At 42.9% G+C, this 22,112-nt stretch overlaps 1 protein-coding gene across 4 annotated transcripts in view; it reads left to right on the top strand.

Annotated features, from left to right (window-relative positions):
• DPP6 (dipeptidyl peptidase like 6) overlaps window positions 1-22,112 on the top strand; it is a 527,660-nt gene that overhangs the window by 185,773 nt on the left and 319,775 nt on the right. The gene's annotated exons all lie outside the window — the stretch shown is intronic.

The raw sequence follows: 22,112 nt of genomic DNA, 5'->3' as shown, positions 1-22,112 counted from the left end.
GCCATTCATAAAACGCACTTTGCGCGCTACCATGCGATTCAAGAGTTTACTGGATTTCTCAAAGGCCATAATGTTATGCGCACCACGCCAAACCTTTCTCTTCAAGAGAGAGGACCAGAACAGGGTTGTTCTGGGAAATAAGGCAGCCAACTCATCCAAGACCTTTCTCATGTTCCACAGCAAGTCCACACTCTTCCTGCTAGCCAGGTCGCTCTCACCCAGCTGAATGATTAGAATGTTGGGGGGCCCAACAGCGCAGCTTTGGCCTTCAGCAGAGGCATGAGTTCTTGCCAGCGCATGCCCCTTCTCGACAACCAGGAAACTTGCACCCACGATGGTAGCCACAGATTAGGCATGAAGCCGGAACTTGCTGACTGGAGGCGGGCCCAATGCACAATACTGTGGCCGCAAATCCACACTGGACTACCGAAGACAGCTAAGAATAAAGAAAGAAAAGACAGGTAAGCGGAGCGTTCTCAGAATACTTTTGTAGGCATTAGATTTCCAGCGGTCCATCTCCTTGATCCTGCCTGCCGGAAGGCCCATGAGGCCATTGTGGCCACTCCAATCCTAAATGAATGTGCCGCGTAGTCTTTTGGAAGGGAAAGCGCAGGCATCTATCGCTTTGCAAAGTACCCTGGTGAATTGGTGCCTCATCAATCGGGATCCATCCTCATGAATGAAGAGCGGGCCAAGGCCGGGAGGTCTGAGGTAAAGGTATCGCATGGGCCCTTCTGACCGGAGGCCGTGAGTTGTACCTTACCGCCCTGGTCCATCTTAGACTGATGTACCCGCACCATCACACCTGAACTGGACACCTGCACGTCCTCCAGGAGGAGGCTGCTCGTTGTTCCACTTGAGGTAGCTTCTGCTACCACCTCGCCAACCCACAAGGCACCAAAGAAGGCTATAGCGTATGCCGCAGAGAACAGCCGGGCCTCAACCTGGACCAGCAAATTGACCTAAGTTTCATACGACAGGGGAAAGGGACGATAATTTGGACCTGAAACCTGTGAAGTCGCACCATACTTTCTTATAAGACCTGAGGGTAGAGGGTGCAACAGACGCTAATACTCCCTTGATCACTTCGCGTCTCCAAGGTTCCGTAGGTGATCCGGAAAGGGTTCTGGCAGCAGCCGAGCCCTAGGTGCTAACGACCGGAAGCAAGGCATCAGAGCACAAATGATCAAAGTAGGCGAGACACCTCTCAGAACGCAATGACTGCTAGCCAGTATGTTAACCACGGCCTGGTTATCAGTTCTGAAGCACACCCGGCGATTCCGGAACTCCTCGGTCCATATGTGAACCACCACAACTATGAGAAAAAACTCCAGAAAAGTGAGATCCCGCATGATGGCCTCCCCTTGCCACTCTGCTGGCCATTGTTGCGCTCACCAACGTCCCTTAAAGAACAGACCAAAGCCCAGGGACCCTGCTGCATTGGAGTGGGCCTGGAAACCAGAGGCCAAATTAAGGATTTCCTGCCATAGGGAGACTCCGTTGTAGTGTTCCAGAAATCTGATCCACATCCCAAAACCACCTTGACCAACTTGGGGAGTCTTACTCTGTGGTGCGGATGCTTGAGGCCTGCTGACAGCCTAGCTAAGCAGGAGCAAACTGGGCGGCCTGGTGCCAAGTTGAAATGATCTAGCAAGGACTGGACCTGTCTAAGAGCGACATTATTATTATTATTATTATTATTATTATTATTATTATTATTATTTATTGGAAGGGTTTGACAAATTGTTTCCTTAAGGGCAACTATTTTCCCCTCTGGCAGGCGGGCAGATTGAGCTGCTGTGTCAAGCTCTATACCCAGGTAAGTAAGATGCGTTGAGGGTCCGTCTTATCTGCCGTGAGGGGAACTCCCAGCTCCTGGGCCAAAGCTGAAAAGGCCTCCAGAAGGGAGGCACATTCGGCGGTATTGGGCTTCCCAACGAGTAGAAAGTCACCGAGGTAACGTGTCACCCCAGGTGAGTTGGTTCTGTAGCGCAAGGCCATCGACATAGCCTTGACACTGTAATACTTCCCTTGAAATTTGAATCCCAGCAAATGGAAGTCATTGGGATGAACCGGCAATAGACAGAAGGCTGACTCTATGTCCCATTTTGCCAAGAGTGCCTCGTGACCAAAATTCTGGATAAGTCTTAGTGCCCGATCGAAGAATTCGATCGAAGAATGCGGAGAGGAGGGAGCTGGATCAGGGAAAATGCTAGACCCGGAGGGTCCCTATCGTCTGTTTCCTGCTGCGGGGGCTTTTCTGGAACTGGAACCCCACCTCCCCGAAAGGGCTGCTTCCCTTTGTAACAGGCTACTGCTGGGTGTACCCCTGCACACCTCTCGCACTCGTGCAGATACTTACAAGACTGTACAGCAAAATGGCAAAGAAAGATAACGACACATTTTTTAAATAATGGTTTGTACACGGAACCAAAGCAGACCCAATTCAGCCAGTCATTGTTGCTGCTTTACTCAATTCTTTGAGCTCCAAATATAAGCAGAATGTCACATCATTCCTGAGGTGTTGGCAAACATCTGTATGCTGCCTATTATTATATCAAACACTGTGTAGGTATAACTATGAATATGGATATAGATAGGTGTTATTAATGCCTGCTTATATTGGTTGGAGATTTTCAAAGTTAGACTTATATTTGTTGAGTTGCGTACTGAAATTCATTGTTTTCTTCAAGTGAAGACTGACTATAGGTCCCTCGCCTAATTCTATTATCCTTGACTGGCAGCAGCTCTCCCACATCTCAGGCAAGGATCTTTCCCAATCCGGGGTCCTTTCAGCTGGAAACTCAACAAGAGTTCTTTTGCACACAAAGCATGTTTTATATATAATACTGAGCATTCAATACTGAGTTTTCAAAGGCACAACCTCCCTCATTCCCTGAGCCGAACAGGAATGTCTGGTGTGGTGGCACAGAGCCATGTAGCTGCCTTCCAGACACCAGAGTCACTGCAGTTTACCTGGATGGGACTGGAGTGTAATGAGGCTAGGGCACATGTATGCATCAGCAGCTGCCAGATTAGTCCTTGTGGTAGATCCACACTGCCCCAGCCTTGCCACTACGCTGCCCCATCCCTATCAGAGTAAGCTGCAGCAATGCCAGGGTTGAGATGGCAGCTCCATGGCTTTGCCTCACAACACCAGCTGCTACTGGAATTGCGTTTATATCAAGAGTCTGACCTGTGCCCAGAGTGACATGTCATGTGCATGTGCATGCACAAGAGAGAGAGAGAGAGAGAGAGAGAGAGAGAGAGAGAGAGAGAGAGGAAAGACCAGATAGCTTGCAATTTTCTAGCTTCACTGTTATAGATATTTTGGTCCAGACCATGGTGGTGGGTATATTTTATTCAGGGGAGAAAATGTTCTCAGTTGAATCTTAATGATACTGAATGGGTTATGGAGTGGGGGGGGGGCAATAAGGGAGAAAATATATTTACAGGGTTACATACGCTTCAGGTTACATATGCTTCAGGTTACATGCGCTTCAGGTTACAGACTTAACAGGAGGATGCAATATTGTTGCCTGGAACCAGCACGCCATACAGTGGTACCTCCGGTTACAGACGCTTCAGGTTACAGACGCTTCAGGTTACAGACTCCGCTAACCCAGAAATATTACCTCGGGTTAAGAACTTTGCTTCAGGATGAGAACAGAAATCGTGCAGCGGCCGCGCGGCAGCAGCAGGAGGCCCCATTGTGGTGCTTCAGCAGTGATGCTTCAGGTTAAGAACAGTTTCAGGTTAAGAACAGACCTCCAGAATGAATTCAGTTCTTAACCCGAGCTACCACTGTACTAGAAAAGTAAATCTCACCTAAGCCTTCTTCCCAGGAGCTCAGAGCAGATGAGGCTGACTGAAAGGACATGCTATGTTCTGTGCTGAATCACTCTCTGCAGTTCCACATCTCTGGCCCATGAAGGCCGGTTCTCACACTTATCAGTTGGCACTTGCAAATAGATTTTTGAAATGCTTCTGTGTGCACATGCCCCTGGAACAGTTTCATGAGTATAATCATCTGACATTTTCAAGGATTGAATGATGTACAAGAATTGATATAATTCTCACAGGCTATTGCCAGCTAACTTCCTGTAAATATGCGAGGACTGAAAAGGATTCAGGGATCATGGAGAGCTTGACTACAACTATCTCCTTGCAAATCTGCGATGGCTGAAAAGAATTCCTGGGTGGAGAGCTTGACTTGCAACCCAAACATTAGTCAGCTAATATGGTGCTATAGATAGAATGATGGTGGACATACAATGAGAGTCCTGGGTTTAAATCTTGTTAAGCAGTGAATCTTACCAGCTAACCCTTTTTCTGGTCACACACAGTTTTTTGGGAGTTTTTTTTTTGAGAGAGGTAAAATGAAGAAAATTCTCTGTACAGCATACTGAGCTGCTTGCAGGAAGTGTGGGATGCTAATGTGTTAAAAAAAGAACACAAAAAATGCACACTTGAATCCCAGCAGTTCTCATTTTCAAAACTGATCAGTGGCGACTTGCCAAGCCAGAGTTTTCCTCTATAACTGCTTCTCAAACCAAGAAACTTTCCAACATCCTTTCTATTCTATCTGCAAAGCATGTCATCAATCGCAGGAGCTATTAAATATTTAAAACAACAAAAAAAAGCACCCATGAGGACCTGACTTTAAAACTCACAAAAGCAAAATTAATAGGTGAGGCCAAGCCGTGCTCTAGCCTCTTATTAAAATTGTCCAATACTTTTCAATGTGCTATTTAAGGCCATGCCAGCCTACTTGAGAAACGTCGCTTAATGCCAAATGCTAATTATTAGTGGGAATGTGTTTTTCTGTCGCCCCAGGTTTTTGCAGAAAATGACAACTCCTGAGGTTAACAAATAAAGTAACATGCTATTTCCCTCGGGGCAATTTGGTGCATGCTACATACGTACAGTATAATAATAATAAGAGATTATTAAGGTCATTACAAATAACCCCTCTGGATAATAGAAAATGTATCTATTTATTTGTGAGTGGTAATATTTTCTACCCGACAATTGCACCCTAGTCATGTGAATTGTGAAATTCTATTATTATTATTATTATTATTATTATTATTATTATTATTATTATTATTATACATATATTCCAGTAAATAATTTCACACCAGGACAAAAAGGAACTTGCATTAGTTTCTCTCTTTCCACGAGTCTTCATATGGCTCATATTGTTCAGCTACTCATTCCCTGTGATATTTTTTCAAACACCAAGATACTTTTACCACCACCTGCTTCCCTGTCCCCAAAATACCTGAAGCCTTTCATAGAAGAAGACAAGGGCTACTTAATTGGATATATTGAAATCTTCTTCTTCTTCTCTTTGGTGATCACTCGTAGCCAAGTAAGATTGTCTTCCATAAACATGGTTTTAACAATGAGTCCGTAAGTGACTGTGGAGGCCAGATGCCCTTCCACAGTGGGAACATTGGTTCCCGGGCAGGAGTTGATCACGGTGTGGATTTGCCAAGCGGGCTTCCTCTTAGCACGTTTCTCCCTTGTGTCCTGAGTTCGAGTGTCTTCAAAGCCCATGACACCTTTGGTAAAGGCTGTTCTCCAACTGAAGCGCTCATAGGCCAGTTTTTCCCACTTATCAGTGTTTATACTACATTTTTTTTAGATTTGCCTTGAGACAGTCTTTAACATCTTTTGTTGACCACCAGCATTATGCTTTCCATTTTTAAATTCGGAATAGAGTAGTTGCTTTGGAAAATGATGATCAGGCATTCGCACAACATGACCAGTCCAATGAAGTTGATGTTGAAGAATCATTGCTTCAACACTGGTGATCTTTGCTTCTTCCAGTAGTTTGCCTGTCTTCCCAAGTGATGTGTAAATTTTTTTGGAGACACCATTGATGGTTAGAAATGGCTTTTATAAGTGGTCCATGTTTCACAAGCATAGAGTGGTTATTTTGTACGTGTTGGTGCAGCACTTTGGTTTTTTGGATGTTGAGTGATAGGCCAAGCTTTTAGTAAGCTTCTGCAAAGATATTTAGGATGGTTTAGAGGTCATCCTCTGAGCATGTGCATGCTACGTTGTCATCAGCATAATGCAGCTCTATGACGGAAGTTACGGTAACCTTTCTCTTTGCTTTCAGCCTGCTCAGATTGAAGAGCTTTCCATCTGTTCAATATATGATTTCTAATCCGGTGGGGAGTTTCCCTTTGACAAAGTGTAGGATCATGGCAATGAAAACAATGAATAGAGTTGGGGCAATAACACAACCCTGTTTAACACCTGATCCCACTGTGAATGGTCCACTTTGAGAGCCATTGTTGCTGTCATATTATCATGGAGGAGCTGAATGATGTTTGCAAATTTATCTGGGCAGCCACTTTTCAGAAGGACAGTCCACAGGGCATTACGATTTACAGTGTCGAAAGCCTTAGTCCAATGAACGCCATATACAGGGGTTGGTTTTGATCTCTGTATTTTTCTCTGCGTATTTTTGTCCGCATATTGAAATGAGCCTTCCTTTAAACAGTCTTCTGAAGAATAATGAAACCCAGGAATGGAACACTGCCCACATGGGCTAAAATAACTGTAGGCCACTTCTGCAAAGTTTAGATGATGAGGCAGAATTCTGCTGGTGGAAGGTGATTGTCATGTCAGTGTAGAACGCAAACTTGTTTGCTATACTTCTGCATTCTCAGTGGCAGGATTGTGCTTTCAAAGGGTTATCTAAGACAAGGAGGCTCATGCCTGAGGAGAACTTTGCTATCCTGGAAATGCTTGTCACTATCTACACATGCCTTAATGTTTCAGAGATGTGGGTATTAGTCATGGCCACATCTTCCAGGATGCATGCAGTATCTGTAGGAACTGAACATGGCGGGATGGGTTGTTGGTGAAGGACCCAGGTGGAAGCCTGGGAAAAGAAAGGGAAGCTCCCAGGTGAGAGCTGGGAGGGTCCACCCCTTTCTGTTTGTGACATGGATTAAGTTCTACCTTTGAGAGAGGGCTTTGCATTTTCTTCCCTCTTGAGCTGCTTTGGACATTCCAAGGTCAGACATTATAAAGTGACTTCCTCAGTGCTCCTCTCAGTCTCAATATGATTTCCGCTTCTTTCTGCTGCTTTTGGTGCATCCTGAATCTTGTGTCTACAAATCCTGATACCAGAGAGAAGTTGTTTTTCTTTCTTCAAAGTTGTTGCTGCCGTTGTTGCCCAGGGAGCGGGAAGAGTCTTTGAGCGAAGAAACCTTTGAAACCCTTCACAGAGTTGGAGGGTAATGAGCATTAAAAAAAACACACAAAAAAACCCCAAGCAGAAAATTTCTGGCTTGTTTTGGGATGTTGTTGCTTCTCATGTAATTAATTAATTTAAATAAATATTACATAATTTCTACGTATGTCCTGTTAGTTTGAAGATGCTGGCTGTTCTGCCACTGCAATTGCTGCAGCAGAGTTCCGCCAGCTTTTCTGGTCTCCCCAGTTCCTTTGGCTATGGAGTTCTTTGTTGAAGGAATAGCTCCTGTTACTTATCAGGTAGGTAGCACATCCTGGGTCTTTAGCACAGCTGAGGAACCTAAAGCAAGTAGGCCAAGGTAAGAATAGCTAGGAAACATTTCTGTTTGGTCATTTACAGTATAGCATGCTGCTCTGTGCATTCGGGGGGTGGGGTTCTTTCATCCACAGCATCCTTCTTTTATAATTCATAAAATGTTGCCTTTTTTGCCACCTTAGGCCCTTTATCTTGGTAGTTTCCCTCTTCTGGAGGGTCTTGGACTTCTCTTGAAGGAGCATGTTCAAAACTTTTGGGGTGTTCCACAATACATATTTCTGATGGAAGGCTCATGTGTCCTCAGAGACTTGAAGCGCCTTTCACCAGCTTGGAGACAGTAGTTTTTCATATCTAAAGTTTATACTGGATTTTGCAATCCACTCTGTGTGGGGCTTTCCTTAGGGTCAGTTTGGAATCTGTATCTAGTGCAAAATGCAGTGTTTAGGATGCATACCGAAACACACTTATCATGCACATATTGCACCAGTGCAGAGGGAACTATGTACTCTTTACGAAGCTGAGTTAAATATTTTGTTGTTGACTTATAAGATACTGGACTGCTAAAGAGTTGTCACATTTGGTGACTCGAAGCGCCTTCTCTGCAGTTGCCACCACATTATGTCTCCCCTTATATATATGACAGATGCCGAGGGTGCAGGTTTTTACATGAGCAAGTCGCCTTCCTGTTCACATGACCTTTTCCAGGCACTGGTCTTTAGGTACCTGCATTACTGAATTCTTCATATTATGTTTTAGTGTTACTTTAATGCATTAGTTTCATTTTGTAAACCACTCTCTTGTTTTTTTCATAATGACACGTAGGCCTATAAAATAAATATAAGTAAGTAAACCATCATTTTAGCTTTCCAGTTTGTCAACATCCCTCTTGCACTGAACTCCGATTTTGTTCCAGTGTTGAGCAGCTGATGAAGCAGTAGGATCAACTGGCGTAGGTCTCTGTGAATAAGTACGGTGTGTTAGTATGCTATGTGCATAGGGTAAAACAAAATTGTTGCCACATAGAGACCAACAGTCACAGAAGAGCAAGAAGATTTTAGAAGGTAGGGATGAGGGAGGCGTTCAGTCAAGTATTCATTGAATTGCAAACAGAGAAATTAGAATATGTGTGTAGTGGGTGGTACAAGGGTGTAGTGGACCTCAGTGAATGAGAAACATATCTCAATATAAATTGGAGAGCCTTCTTGATGTCCAATGTTTGAGTTAGCTACTTTTTCTCATGCTTCCATTGTTCAGTGACCCTCACTACATTCCATGCAATGCAAAAGATTGAGTGCAAGCATAATACATCAATGGAAGGTAACGATACACTTAGAACAGAGAGAATCCTTACCTTTCCTTACTCTCAGAGCTACTCAGAATTTTGCACTGAACTATTTTGCCCTCTCCTGCCTATGAGTTTAGGCCATGCAATACTAGGGAAAGCTTGCAACAATGGGCTTTGACAAGATGCTTAAAAAGAGTATTGATATTTCCAAGGAGTTGTGTTTGGAAAGTAATGGGAGCAATATTAATAATGCATAGCCTTCAATTTAAATAATGGATGTATTTTTTTATAAACACATTAGGGATTCTGTTCTACTGTACTGGTAATGTATACAGGGCTTTGTTGATGCTTGAATAGCCCTTGAAAGCATTAGCTCAGAGAGATTGTCATCCACCCTCCTTCCTTGGTGGTTCCTGCCCACTCATGCTATCAAAGTGGGAACGGCTGAAATCGCATTACTGAATTCCGCAACAGATATGTATGTGCCTAGAGTGAAAACAAAGCAATGCAGATGGTGTGTCTGAAATAATGTTTAGCTTGTATAAGTGAATCTGAAACTTTTAGAAATGCCTTAGAGAATTAGAAATAAACTCTAGATTTTCCATACTTGCATTGCAGCTCTTTTCTGTAGCTTTTTTATATAAAGGGGTGGGGGTTGATATAGCCTTATACAATCTCACCTGTTTCTAAAATATAGTTATTGGTGTGTGTTTTTCTTTTTGTAAATCTACCAAAGAATAAAATGAAATAAATTCAGGATTAAGGAGTTTTCTCAGGACAGTGGAGGCTATGTGTGCTGTGTCCCATCGCTGTACTGGTGGCACTCGCCCTTCTTCTGATAACAAATGCTTTGTGGGGTAGGGGAGACAAAAATTGGGGTGGGTGGGTTTGAGGAAGATCAGTGGAGGGGGGTGGGGAGTGAGAAACGTCCCTATTTTCATCTGAGGGATGTTGGAGGGTATAAAAATAGCATCCCGCATATCAGGTCTGTGTCACTTTGGCATGTACTCACTTATAAGTCCATTCCATGCCATTTCTGTGGTTGTTTTTTTAAAAAAAATAATAGTCATTTTCAAATGTGTTCTGTCTTGAAATGCATATTTCTAAATGTATTTTCTCTCTAAACATATATTTTTAAAATACTTCTGATCCAAATGCTGTGTTGGAACATTTGGGAAGTAGGAAAGCTGGTAGATCACTAGGAGTCAATCCATACATTAGTCTGGCAGGGGCAGATCAGGTCGGTTCAAACTGGAATTCGCAAAGCTCAATTTCCTCAAGCATTCCTGCCTGCAGCTTTGCCTTAACAGGAACGGTCTCTTCCTTAATCCCCCTCTTGCCATTTAGTTAATGTCTGTGCATTCCCTCATTATATGTGCATTATTTTATGTTGAAAAAGGAATATACACTGTAATAACATGAGAATAGCCCAGCTGGATCAGGCCAGTGGCCCGTCTAGTCCAGCATCCTATTCCCACAGCAGCCAGCCAGATGCCACCTTGAGAAGCCCATAAGAAGGACCTGAGCACAGGAAGACTTGTCCTACCTGTGGTTTCCAGCAGCAACTGGTATTCAGAAGCATTGCTGCCTCAGACCATGGAGGCAGAGCATAGCTACCATAAAATAGTAGCTATTGAGGTCTGTGATAGCTTAGTCAGCATGAGATCTTAATCTCAGGGTCGTGGGTTTGAGCCCAAAGTTGGGCAAACGATTCCTGCATTGCAAGGAGTTGGACTGGATGAGCCTCACGGTCCCTTTCAATTCTACGATATCCTCCATGAATTTGTCTAATCCTCTTTCAGAGCCATCCAATAAAGCAGTAAAGAGTGGAGAGGCAACACCTCTTCCCATCTCTAGTAGCAGGAATATTTCTCCATGCAGAAAGAATAGCCCTGTCGTATATGAATGGGGAATTGGAGTGCAAACTGCCTCAGGCTGGGCTAGCACGTTTGTGCAACTGCTTGCCCAAAATGGCAAATCTTGATAGCTTTTCTGCTGCCTTGGAGGGCCCTGAGTATCTGAAAGGAGGATGAGCTGCTTTGCTCTGCTTCTTGAGGAAAACATCAGATCACACAGATTGGTAATGAACTGCAAATGTCTTTAAGCAGATTTATTTAAGTGATTTAGATAATCTTGTAATTCTCACCGCTAGGGCAATCAGATGTTCCTTGGCTCATTTTTCAGCTGCGTTCACGTGTGTGCGCTTATGGTAGGTGCTAAGCAGGACAAGGCTTCACTTTGATGGAGGTGTATATCAGGAGGATAGGGTTTTGAAATTGCAGAAGTATAGGCGCTTTGAAGAATTGCTCACTTCTTACGTTAGGGCTCAGACTGCCATTGAGGAAGGAATTAACCATAGCTCTGCTTATCTCTCCTTTGCTCTGTCAGAAGCTGATATAGAAGTGCAATAAACTGGTTACTTGAGAAATAGAGCAGGTAGGAAGGAAATCCATGGGCACATTTTATAGCTCTTCTCTTGAAATATAGCCTGGGAACTCTCCCATCCTTTCTTAAGTATAGGAGCCAAGATTCCAGTCGGTTTCCATGCCCATTTCTTACTTAGCAGCTTGGCTTTGAAAGCCCTTGGTAGAAATGCCTCACCAGGTATGGTAGAGCAGCCACACTAGCTTGGGAGCAGGTGGGTTACTGTTGCTTAGTGGGAGGGAGAGATGGCAAGGGAGGTCAACGCAGTGCAGACATACTGGCAGAGCCAATCTGGAACAATCTGCCAGTGAGTTTGCACCATGCAGACCTCTCTGCCACTTCTTCCATCTTTCTCCCAGTAACCCAACAGTGACCCATTTGCCAGGAAGAGGGTGTAGTGGCTCTTCCATGGCCTTTTGATACCAGGTGAGATCATTATTATTTTCCTAGTCCTTTCAACACATTAAAAAACTTTTTTTAAAGGTTTAAAATATTGGTGCTATTGTTCGAGGGTTTGGGGTTGTTGTTTTTGTTATCACTGGGTAGCTCAGTTGGTTAGAGTGTGGTGCTGATAATGTCAAGGTCACAGGTTCGATCCCCAAACAGGACAGCTGCATATTCCTGCACTGTAGGGAGTTGGATTAGATGATCCTCAGGGTCCCTTCCAACTCCACGATCTGCTGCTGGAGTTTTTATGCTGCATTTTATATTCCTCCTATTGTTTATTGTTGTATTTAAATGTGTTGCTGTTGTAAGCCGCCAGATAACTTGGTTCATTGGGCTGCCTGTAAACACTGTTCATAAATAAAAAATAAATAAATGACAAGTCATACAGGATATTTGAAACTTGATCTCCCAACTTTATTAAATAGAAACAGCCATTGGGGCGAGGGATTAAATGAGGCAGCATTGGGGAGCTGCCTTCAGTTTTAGGGCCAACCTTCCTTGGTCTATATTCCAGTAGAGGGAGCGTGGGAAATAGGCAGGGCAGGAAACCCCCCCCCCCAAAAAAAACACACCTAAGAAATAAAAAAATAAACAGTTCCTGCAACCATCCATTTCATTCATCCATACATGCCACACACCAAGTTTCTTCATGTTCCTCCCAGCCCCTTGTAGAACATATTGGAAATTAATCTTGTTGAAGTTTGGCTCACCAGTCTTCTGTTCACTGCTTTTGCGTTTGGGAACCAAGAGTAGGAACATGGCTTCTGGCCACTATGGGCACAAGGTGGGTGGCATTTCAGGTCATTAGCAACATCCTTAGAAACATGGATCAGCCAGGTAAGAAAACTGAAATAACCATCTTCCAGGAATTCTGCTCTCCAAAAGAGAGAAATGCATTTTGGTTGCTCACTCCATAATGCAGTCCAGTTTAGACTGAAACAATCATTTTAGTCTAGGAGATAACAAATTTCGCTTAAGATTTCACAGCAAATCACAAAGCAAACTGGTATTTGAAAAAGCAGGGATCCGTTGTGAATCTTGCCACATTTCCCCCCAGTCTTGGACCTTTGGAGGATTTGCCGTGTGAGAAATTTAGTCATTTTTATGGAGATAGCTTGTCAGTGGTTTGAAAATTGGACACCCTAGATTTATAGCTCTGGGAGACTAATGATCTCTTTCTTTAGCGCTTTGTCAAAGTCTGGTACACTGCCCATAAGCCAGTCCCTGCATCAGTAACTTGGGTCGGATGTGCTCCAGTGATTAATAAGTGAAGTCTGATTTTAAAATGATTATACTCACTAAGGATATTGGGAGGGGGCGGCCTTCATAAATATTCAATATGTTCCTGTATTCTATGCAGGATGATATATTTGCTTGTACATTCTTCTCATTAGTAAAAAGTATGCAATCTCATTGCTTCCTTTCAAAACAAAGGTTTATTGCTGTTAGAGGAAGCCTGAAAGTTTCTGCACAGATGCATGCTGCAAGGGATCCTCTCTGCGTTAGCTAAAAGGAAAGGTTTGAATAAGATCATTTGCAGTTGTTTTTCATCTCCAGTGGATGAGGTGTAGAATTACTACAGTCCATTAAGAAGGTGCACTAAAAAGCAATGCATAACATTTTGAACGTGGAACCACGGCAACTGAAGGTCCACAGTGACTCGTGCAATGGTAACCTCAGGACTCAACTGGGGAGCAGCCATAGCTTAGTGGCAGGACATCTGCTTTGCATGCAGAAGGTCACAGGTTCAATCCCCAGCATCTGCAGGTAGGGATGGGAAAGACTCATTGCCTGAAACCCTGAAGAGCTGCTTCTATTCAGAATGGACAGTACTGAGCTAGATGGACCAATGGCCTGACACAACGTATAGGCAGCTTCCTATGTGTTGTTTTAGGAAGGGGGGGGCGGAATGCCTTCCACGTCATTCCTCTGTGTGCTGTGTGTGTGTGTGTGTGTGTGTGTGTGTGTGTGTGTGTGTATGGAAGTATGATAAAGAGCCTTTTCTACTGGGGCACCCTGGTTCTAGAAAGCCCAGCTGGCACCAACAATGGCTATATTTCAGTGCCAAGTCTGGCCTGCTTATGCTGTTTTGTTTATTATTTCAGGCACTTATTATGCAACAATTATTCACATTTTTAAGCGGTGTATGTAACAAAATCCTCAGAAAATGGGGCAATAAATAAATGTACATCATAAAACTGCCTGCTGGACAACAGGAAAGTCTCAGTTCTGAAGTTTAGCAAGTTCATGTTGAATATTTTAACATTTTTTGCTGAATATGATTTTTATGGGGAAAGAACATACCTTGGTGGCTTGGCAATCTGCTTTGCTGTCAGGAATGAGCCAGCTCCCAGTGAAGGATTGCAGCCAGCTCTCAGTGAAGGTTTGCAGACAACTAAAGGGAGCAGCCAGGAACAGAAAGGGTTAACTTTCATACAGGATGAACAGCAGAGAGAGCTAACTCCCCCACCCTTAGGAATGCCGGATGGTAAGAGAATGAACCCATGGGGAAAGGGAGGAGGGGGAGCTGATCCAATACCTCCTCAGAGTCGGCTCAGGGGAGGGCTGTTAGATAGGAAGCAAAACAAGGCTCAGGGGAGGGCTGTTAGACAGGAAGCAAAACAAGAGACGGCGGGTTCGTAAGTTCAGTATTTTCTGTCATCATAAGAAGGAGACTTCATAAGGGTCATTGTGAGTAATGGGGGCCGGAGGCTTGTCAGAGCCATCCGGAGCTATCTGTTTATTTTTGGATAAATCCTTTTTAATTAGCTACGCTTACTGTGTTATCAAGCTGGGAACCTGGACTCCTGACATTTGCATACTGGGAGAGACCTCATCCTGAAACCCTGCACAGTCACTGCCCATTGGTGTATACAATACTGAGCTGGATGAACCAATGGGCTAACTCCTATAAGACAGCTTCCTATAGGAGTCTGACCATTGGTTCCTATGGTCCCATGAGATCCACTTTCCATCAGAAGATATTGTGATGTAACTCATTTTTTATGTGACTCACTATTAGGTAACACCTTCCATCCAGGATATGAACAGTCTCTATGACCACATGTGGTGCTTCTCCTTCCAGTAGTATGTGCAGGAGTTCATTGAAAAATCACTGATACATTTTCTCCTTCCACCAGTGCTTCTTTAGATCGAAGGCAGATCAAGAATAATTTTATTCCTGTCCCCTGCACTGAAGTAAGCCAATACAAGCTGTATGGAAACCTTTTTAGTTATCTTGTGTAATCTTCAGCTGTCCATTTTCTGATCATGCAAGACTCCCTTTTTAAGGAAGAGTGACAGGTCTTAGCATCTCATGACATATTCTGTGCACAGGTTTGAAACCCAATAAAGCTCCTTTCCTTTTTTAAAGATTTAATTTAGCTCTGTGCCATGGAAATTAGTCGTGAGAGCCTAATCTCTCAGTTTTGAATGAAGCTGTGGTGTGTGTTGGGGATATCTTGTGACCATTTACTCATCTATCAAAAATAATTACTTGACCCACTTGACTGATTTGGGTAACATGTGGGTGACTTTGGAAAACCGCTTTAATGGCAAGGAATTATAGGATATTCTAATCAAGTGTAATTCTTGTTTTCAGGGATTGCACTGAAGTGCTACTTCATGCACTAGAAATGGGTGGGGAAATAAAATATTTTCTGCTTTCCTTCCCAGCTCTGCCTCTTCTGTCTGTCCACTCCATGACTCTGGCCAGGACCAGAACTCTAAACACAACACGACATGACACGACAATTCTACACATCAGTTATAACCAAGCAGCAATTAATGCATTGTTCAGAACTGGGGTGTTGAGATACACTGACACACATATTAAGAAATAGGTGTTTATCATGTTAAATGCTGGATTAAGTAAATCAAATTATGGTTGAAAGGTGTCAGCTGGATAGAGCATAGTGATGATAACACCGAAGTTGCAGATTCGATCCCCAGCTGCATATTCCTGCACTGAACCAGATGATCCTCAGGGTCCCTTCCAATTCTATGCTTATATGTGCACAATGAAGGGTGTGAAAATTAGACCTTTGCCTTCATAATTGCTATATAATCTGTTTTTCTGTTGGCTAAATTAGGTGATGTTGAATCTGTTGCCTAAGTCAGTGGCAGTGAATTTGGTATTCATGGCTTTTCTTTTAATTCGAGACAGAAGGTTCTTGACTTAATACAAGCTTAGCAGAGGGTGTGATTTTAAGCTTGTTTTGTATATCCTGACTGCCAAACTAGTGTTAGACTATCAGAATTTAATAAATGCACATAAGGAAGAATTCCATTAGGCTTCCAGATAACAGTTCTGGTGGGAAATGTAATCCATAATTTTTGCTCCTAGGTCTATGCAAGAAATCATTACTTGAGTCCCCCCCCTTAATAGAGATTGTAGGGTAATATTTTTTTCCTACGCTGCTCTGGGATTGTGAAGATACAGCAACCTAATCAAATAAAAAAACCAATCATGGAAGGAGACATACACAAAATAGATTTCCACAAGCCTTATACCTCCTGTTATACTCTAAAACTATTAAATCTGCAACAAGCATAGGACTAAATAAGGTAGGCTGCAATCCTAACCCCGCGTCATCTGAAGTATAAAATGCTTTTATGTGAGGGAAAGAGAGGGAGGGAGGGAGAGAGATTTGGTACAAGATCCAACGTGGAAAGGCTAAGAGTGAAATACAGAAACCTGCCTGCATATTCAAGTGATGAGATGATTTTAGACCATGTTTTAATGAAACAATAGCATATTTATAAAAGATGGGGAACATATAAAAATGTATGGCAGATTGTTGCTTTCAGGATTTTCTCATCTTCAGTTCAGACTGAGTTTTAAAAGCTGCATCTAGCAAGGACATAGCAAGGAGTGCAATTTTTAAAGGCCGTACCAGTTGTATTTCTAACTGAAATGCAGGTTAATCATCTCAGTCTAGCAAGGGGATAGATCAGGGGTCAGCAAATTTTTTCAGCAGGGGGCCAGTCCCTGTCCCTCAGACCTTATGGGAGGCCGGACTATATTTTTTTTTGGGGGGAAGAACAAATTCCTATGCCCCACAAATAACCCAGAGATGATTTTAAATAAAAGCACACATTCTACTTATGTAAAAACAAGCTGATTCCCGGACCATCCGCGGGCCGGATTTAGAAGGCGATTGGGCCGAATCCGGCCCCCGGGCCTTAGTTTACCTACCCATGGAATAGATGTACACATTGGGAGCATCTGCACAGCAATATTCTTTGCAGGCTCAGGAACGCCATGTTTGCATGTGCACTCAAGACATCAAAGGCAGCTCTCATCTGTACTGTGAGAGGTGGGTGGGGCTGTACTTTCCCATTGCACTTGGGGGGGTGACGCTCACCACCATATTTTGTCTACAGTCACTAATGCTCAACACCTTGTTGCATCTGACTGTTTCTGGGCTGGATCCAACCCCTTAGCTCTTTCATTGAGATCTACTAAAGTAAGAAGAAAACCTAAACTTTGGTTACAGGAATGACTACAGGCATATAAGTATTATATCATATTACTAAACTGACGGTGGAGTGAGTCCAGCTTCTTAAATATTTTATTGTCCCAACATCAATGAAATCTCAAAGCATGCGTAACTATATTTTCTTCCACTCGCCCCTTATTCACTTGCCTTTTGCCACTGACTCCCCTCCCTGTGCACTCTTTTCCCCAGTGACAAGTATTAGTTTGCAAGTTATTTGGGCCATAGATCCTTTTATATGCTTAAGCCTGTCTTCTGTGGCACCTTCTCAAAATTACAAGTGCTAGCAGGGTCTGGCAAGAACATCCTGGTTTAATTTATACAGGGAACTTCAATCATGCTCTTCCGTGACATTTCACCTTTTCTCTGCTGTGCAGGGGAGAATCCAAGCCAGGGTTCTGCAAGAGCTATCCATTGAATATAAAAATAAGAAAACCGACTTGCCAAGTGTGAAAGTGGAATTGTAGTGAAGTAGCGCAGCTCTTACAAAGAGCCAAAATGTGAGAGAGGTGTCATATAGCTTTCTTCCATTAAAACAATCAAATAGGCTGAAATCCCCTGAGAGATTCTTACTGAGTCTCAGGCTCTTGAGTTATGAATAACACAATTGAATTGGAACCTCGGGGGAAATGGAGCATTACATGGGAACTGAACTCCACTAGGCTGAATTGCCTTTAATAATTCTCCTTAAAGTCTATTATATTGGTGCTACATCAAATAATTACATGGATTAAATAATAATATCTTCCTCTCTTCCACCCCAGCCCCCTGTTTTGCTCCTCTGCCTTTGGCTTGAAGCAGCTGTGGCTATTCTATCCTGTCCCCTTTCCTGAGACTCCAGTTCCTTTAGGCTCTATGCATGGTGTAAGTGCTTACACATAAACACAATGCATTGAAAATGTTCTTGAATAGTATTTCACTTGGTACAAAAACACTGAAACATTTGTTCTCAATGCCCACTGCACTTATTAGCTTATGGCATACATAAATTTGCAATGTGTGCATGGCAGATGAATACTCTGCAACACCTGGGAGATGAGTGCGTGCTGTGGGGGAAATACCCCCCCGTGTAGGGTAATCAATAAAAGACTTGGCTGGATCCTTGCATCCAAAGCACGGGGCTAAACCCACTCTTCAGCCCATAGCAGAGCTTAAAAACACAGAATCATGCAGGACTGTGTAGCATGGGAATAATAGACCTTTTAAAGATTCTGTTCTAGCCACTTAAAGCACTTCTCCGTTTCTACTCCTCTTAGCATTGAACAAACTACACACTTTAGTAAGTTTTAAAATGCTTTACTTCCAAAATTCCAAAGGTCAAGTTCATGCATTTATTCATGCAGCAGCAAATAAACATGGACAGAAATACTGGGATACAAATATTAGTGAAATAGCTTTAAGTATATGGTCTGAGCTTGTAGTGAGCAAGCCCATGCGCATCCTATCTTGGTGAGTTCACATGGTGAAAGAGAATGAATAAAGCAGGAAACTTAAATTCCTTCCTTCCAGGAGTCTAGGAATACAGATCTAATGTCCTTCATGCATTAACTAGCCCTACGTTTGCTGGGTATAAGTTTCCCACCTTTTATCCCAAGGACAAGGGAACCTAGGCCCAAATGTCTCCCTCTTAAACTTCCCCATTTGTGCCTTGAGAGTCTATCCAAACCACACCCCTCACCCAACCTTACACTATCCTTAAGTGTTTTCACCTTGCTGAAATGCATCTTTGAACTGCAATAATGTCTCTCGCTTGCCTGGATGGAGGATATCATCATCATCATCATCCTTCCTATTTATATCCTGCTCTTCTTTCCAAAGGAGTGATGCAGTTGTGTGTGTACTACTGTACAAAGGTAAAATTTATATTCTTTGCTCCACCCACTTTTGCCTTTGGTCCCACCCACCACTGGCATGTGGCCCTCAGAAGCTTGCCTACAAGAGCATCTGACCCTCCGGCTGAAAAAGGTTCCCCACTTCCATCCTTGCCAGCAGGCCTTATGGTAGGCTGTGGTGTATTAAGACAACAAGGCACCTTCTGAATCTGCACTCTCTCCTCCATGGTGGAAATGTTTTTCTGCCAATTCAGTGCAGAATTACATCTCCAACTCCTGCTCTTATAGCCATTCCAGCCATGGCGAAGAAGCGTCTTTTCTTCAGGGTGGTTGCGTGTTCCCGGCTCCCCATTACCGCACCATTCTGCAGGTGCTCTTAGCATGTCATAAAGCACAGCTGGCACAACAATATCACAAGGTGCAATCCGCTTCCATCTCTGCAGCAAGCAGTCTAAATTAACAGTGTGAGGAAAAAAGATAAGTCTCTTGGCAAACGGGTGGGGGAAATACACTGTTGAGTTTGAGGGGTTTGTTGCTGGTGTATACGTTTTTTAGTGTGGCTGTGGTATCTTCAATACCTGCTTTTAACGACTTAGTTGCCCCTTTCTGTTTTATATCTCCACTAAATGCTATTATATTTGACATTTAGATGTAAGTACATCATCAGTCGTATCACTGATATAAAAATGGTATTCAAATGTGCTCCTTAAAGGTAGCTCCTTTAATGCTTCTTTGTGGCTTTGGCTCACTGTGGTCTAGCTTAGAAAAGGCTTGGCAAATGTGCAGATGGGTGCATGAAAAGTTCAATTGCATTTTAGAAACATGGCATAGATATATTGAATACTCTCTGTGATCACAGACATCTCCTCTGCTAAATGGTAAAGAGCTTGCATAAATGATGTCAAATATATTGCTAGTGTATTTTCCCCCAGAAATAAGATTTCATGGACAAGAGCAAACTTTATCAGACGTGCGGGATGTTATCCTCATTAGGTAAAGGTAAAGGGACCCCTGACCATTAGGTCCAGTCGTGGCCAACTCTGGTTTATTGGCCAAGGGAGCCAGCGTACAGCTTCCAGGTCATGTGGCCAGCATGACTAAGCTGCTTCTGGCGAACCAGAGCAGCACACGGAAACGCCGTTTCTGTGTTTACCTTCCCGCCAGAGTGGTACCTATTTATCTACTTGCACTTTGACGTGCTTTCGAACTGCTAGGTTGGCAGGAGCTGGGACCGAGCAACGGGAGCTCACCCTGTTGCGGGGATTCGAACCGCCAACCTTCTGATAGGCAAGTCCTAGGCTCTGTGGTTTAACCCACAGCGCCACCTGCGTCCTGTTATCCTCATTAGGCAGATATATAATGTTTGAGCATGTGGGGTGGGCAATAGTCTGCATGATGCCTGAGTCCCTTCTAAAACCTGGCATCCTAGATCCAGCAAGGGTTAAAAATCTAATACAAGATTCCATTGCTGAACTAGTCAGGCAATTTTTCCAGTCCTGGATATAATAACGAAACAATGGAGAATGGTAATGTTTGCATTGGTTATATAAAAGGTCTTGTATTATTTAATGAGTTTGCTTTCAGAACTGGTGGTTCCCATATGATTTACATTCTCCTTTTTGAGCTGCCTTTGTGTCTAAAGGAGGAAAAGGATGTCTCGGCATTCCCAATATTTAACATCTTTGAGAGGGGACCACGAGGATCAAACATAACTCTTTATGAGATACAGCCCCCTAGTTGTACATGCTGCTGGTAAGTGTATTCCCTTAGTAGGAACTATTGCACTTGGAGCTAGACAGACATTTAATTAAACTGAAAGAAAATAATGTTTTTTTATTAACAAGCTAGTGGGATGTGTAATATTTTCTAAGTGTAAAATTGTTAGGAGAAAGCAAAAGACAGTTCTTTCCCCCTGGACTTCTCTGGAGTGACCTCGACAGAATAAATTCCTCTTTGATAAGCCACAAGCACAAGATGTACTATGGGAATACATACCAGGTAACATTTAGTCAAGCACATGGTGGTTTTCAAATCTTGTTGGGGGGTATTCTGGAAGTTTATTGGGATTATTCAGTGATAAGGTCTGTAATTCCAAGAAAACTTCTGCATAATGTAGCTAGCCCACAAATATCAACTTCCTCTGAAATATGCAGTCACACACAGGAAAGTATTAGATGTTTCCTAAGTCTTAGCTCATGAATGCCAGATAAACGCTGAGGCCCAAGAGGCATGGCCAATGATTCTAACATCCTAACACCTAATAACCCAGATCCTTTGACTCTGAATGAGATTCTGTATGTACAGTGTGAGTCTGTGGCAGAAAAGTGGGTGTAGAGAGGGTGTGGCAAAGGAAAGCCACACACAGAATTGAACCATCCTTCTCAGCATGTCCACAAAATGTAAGAGTTTTACTAGCATACATATAGCAGTGCCAAGCATTTATGCCACAGCAATGGTTGGACCAAACTAGTTCTCTTCTAGACTGCTGTGTGCATTCATTTAAAAATGCAAGTGTCCTCTCCCTTCCACTATGCATTCATTTTATGCTTGTTTTAATGTACAGTAGTAACAGAATTTTTTTTTTAATCTGCAAAACAAATGTTTTGTTGCACATTGGTTTTGTCCAATCTTGAAATTTGGCAGGACTAGTGCCCTGAGGGGAAATTCTGCAATGTTCGCAAATTTGGAAAGAAAATATCAAAATTAGAAGCAGTGGAAAACCAGGTGGTGGGTCTTTACTGAATGTCACAGAAAGCTTTTAGGGTGGCACTCTTTTTAAACTGCTTCTGCAATGTGCATCCTTTGTTGAAATTGATATCTGATATATATAATGCCTCAAAGGAGCAGTACAAAGTATGCAAATGGCATGTTATGCAGAAAATACCAAAGTTACAGGCAGTAGAAGACAGGGTGGATGTTCTTTGAAAGTGCTGGGGGAAGGGAACAGAGATAAAATGAAAATGAATCCAGGATAATTTGATGGTTGATGGAGTTGTGGACAAATGTGGCTTATGAGTTGCAAATCTCTGAAACAACAGAATGTTTTCAACATTCATAAGCCACAAATACAGCAAGTAGCTTTGCCTTAATCC

The sequence above is a fragment of the Podarcis bocagei genome, assembly GCF_964188305.1.
Source record: "Podarcis bocagei genome assembly, chromosome: 12".
NCBI lineage: Eukaryota > Metazoa > Chordata > Lepidosauria > Squamata > Lacertidae > Podarcis > Podarcis bocagei.
The sequence above is the reverse complement of the archived record's forward strand: the minus strand, read 5'-3'. Positions and strand labels throughout refer to the sequence as shown.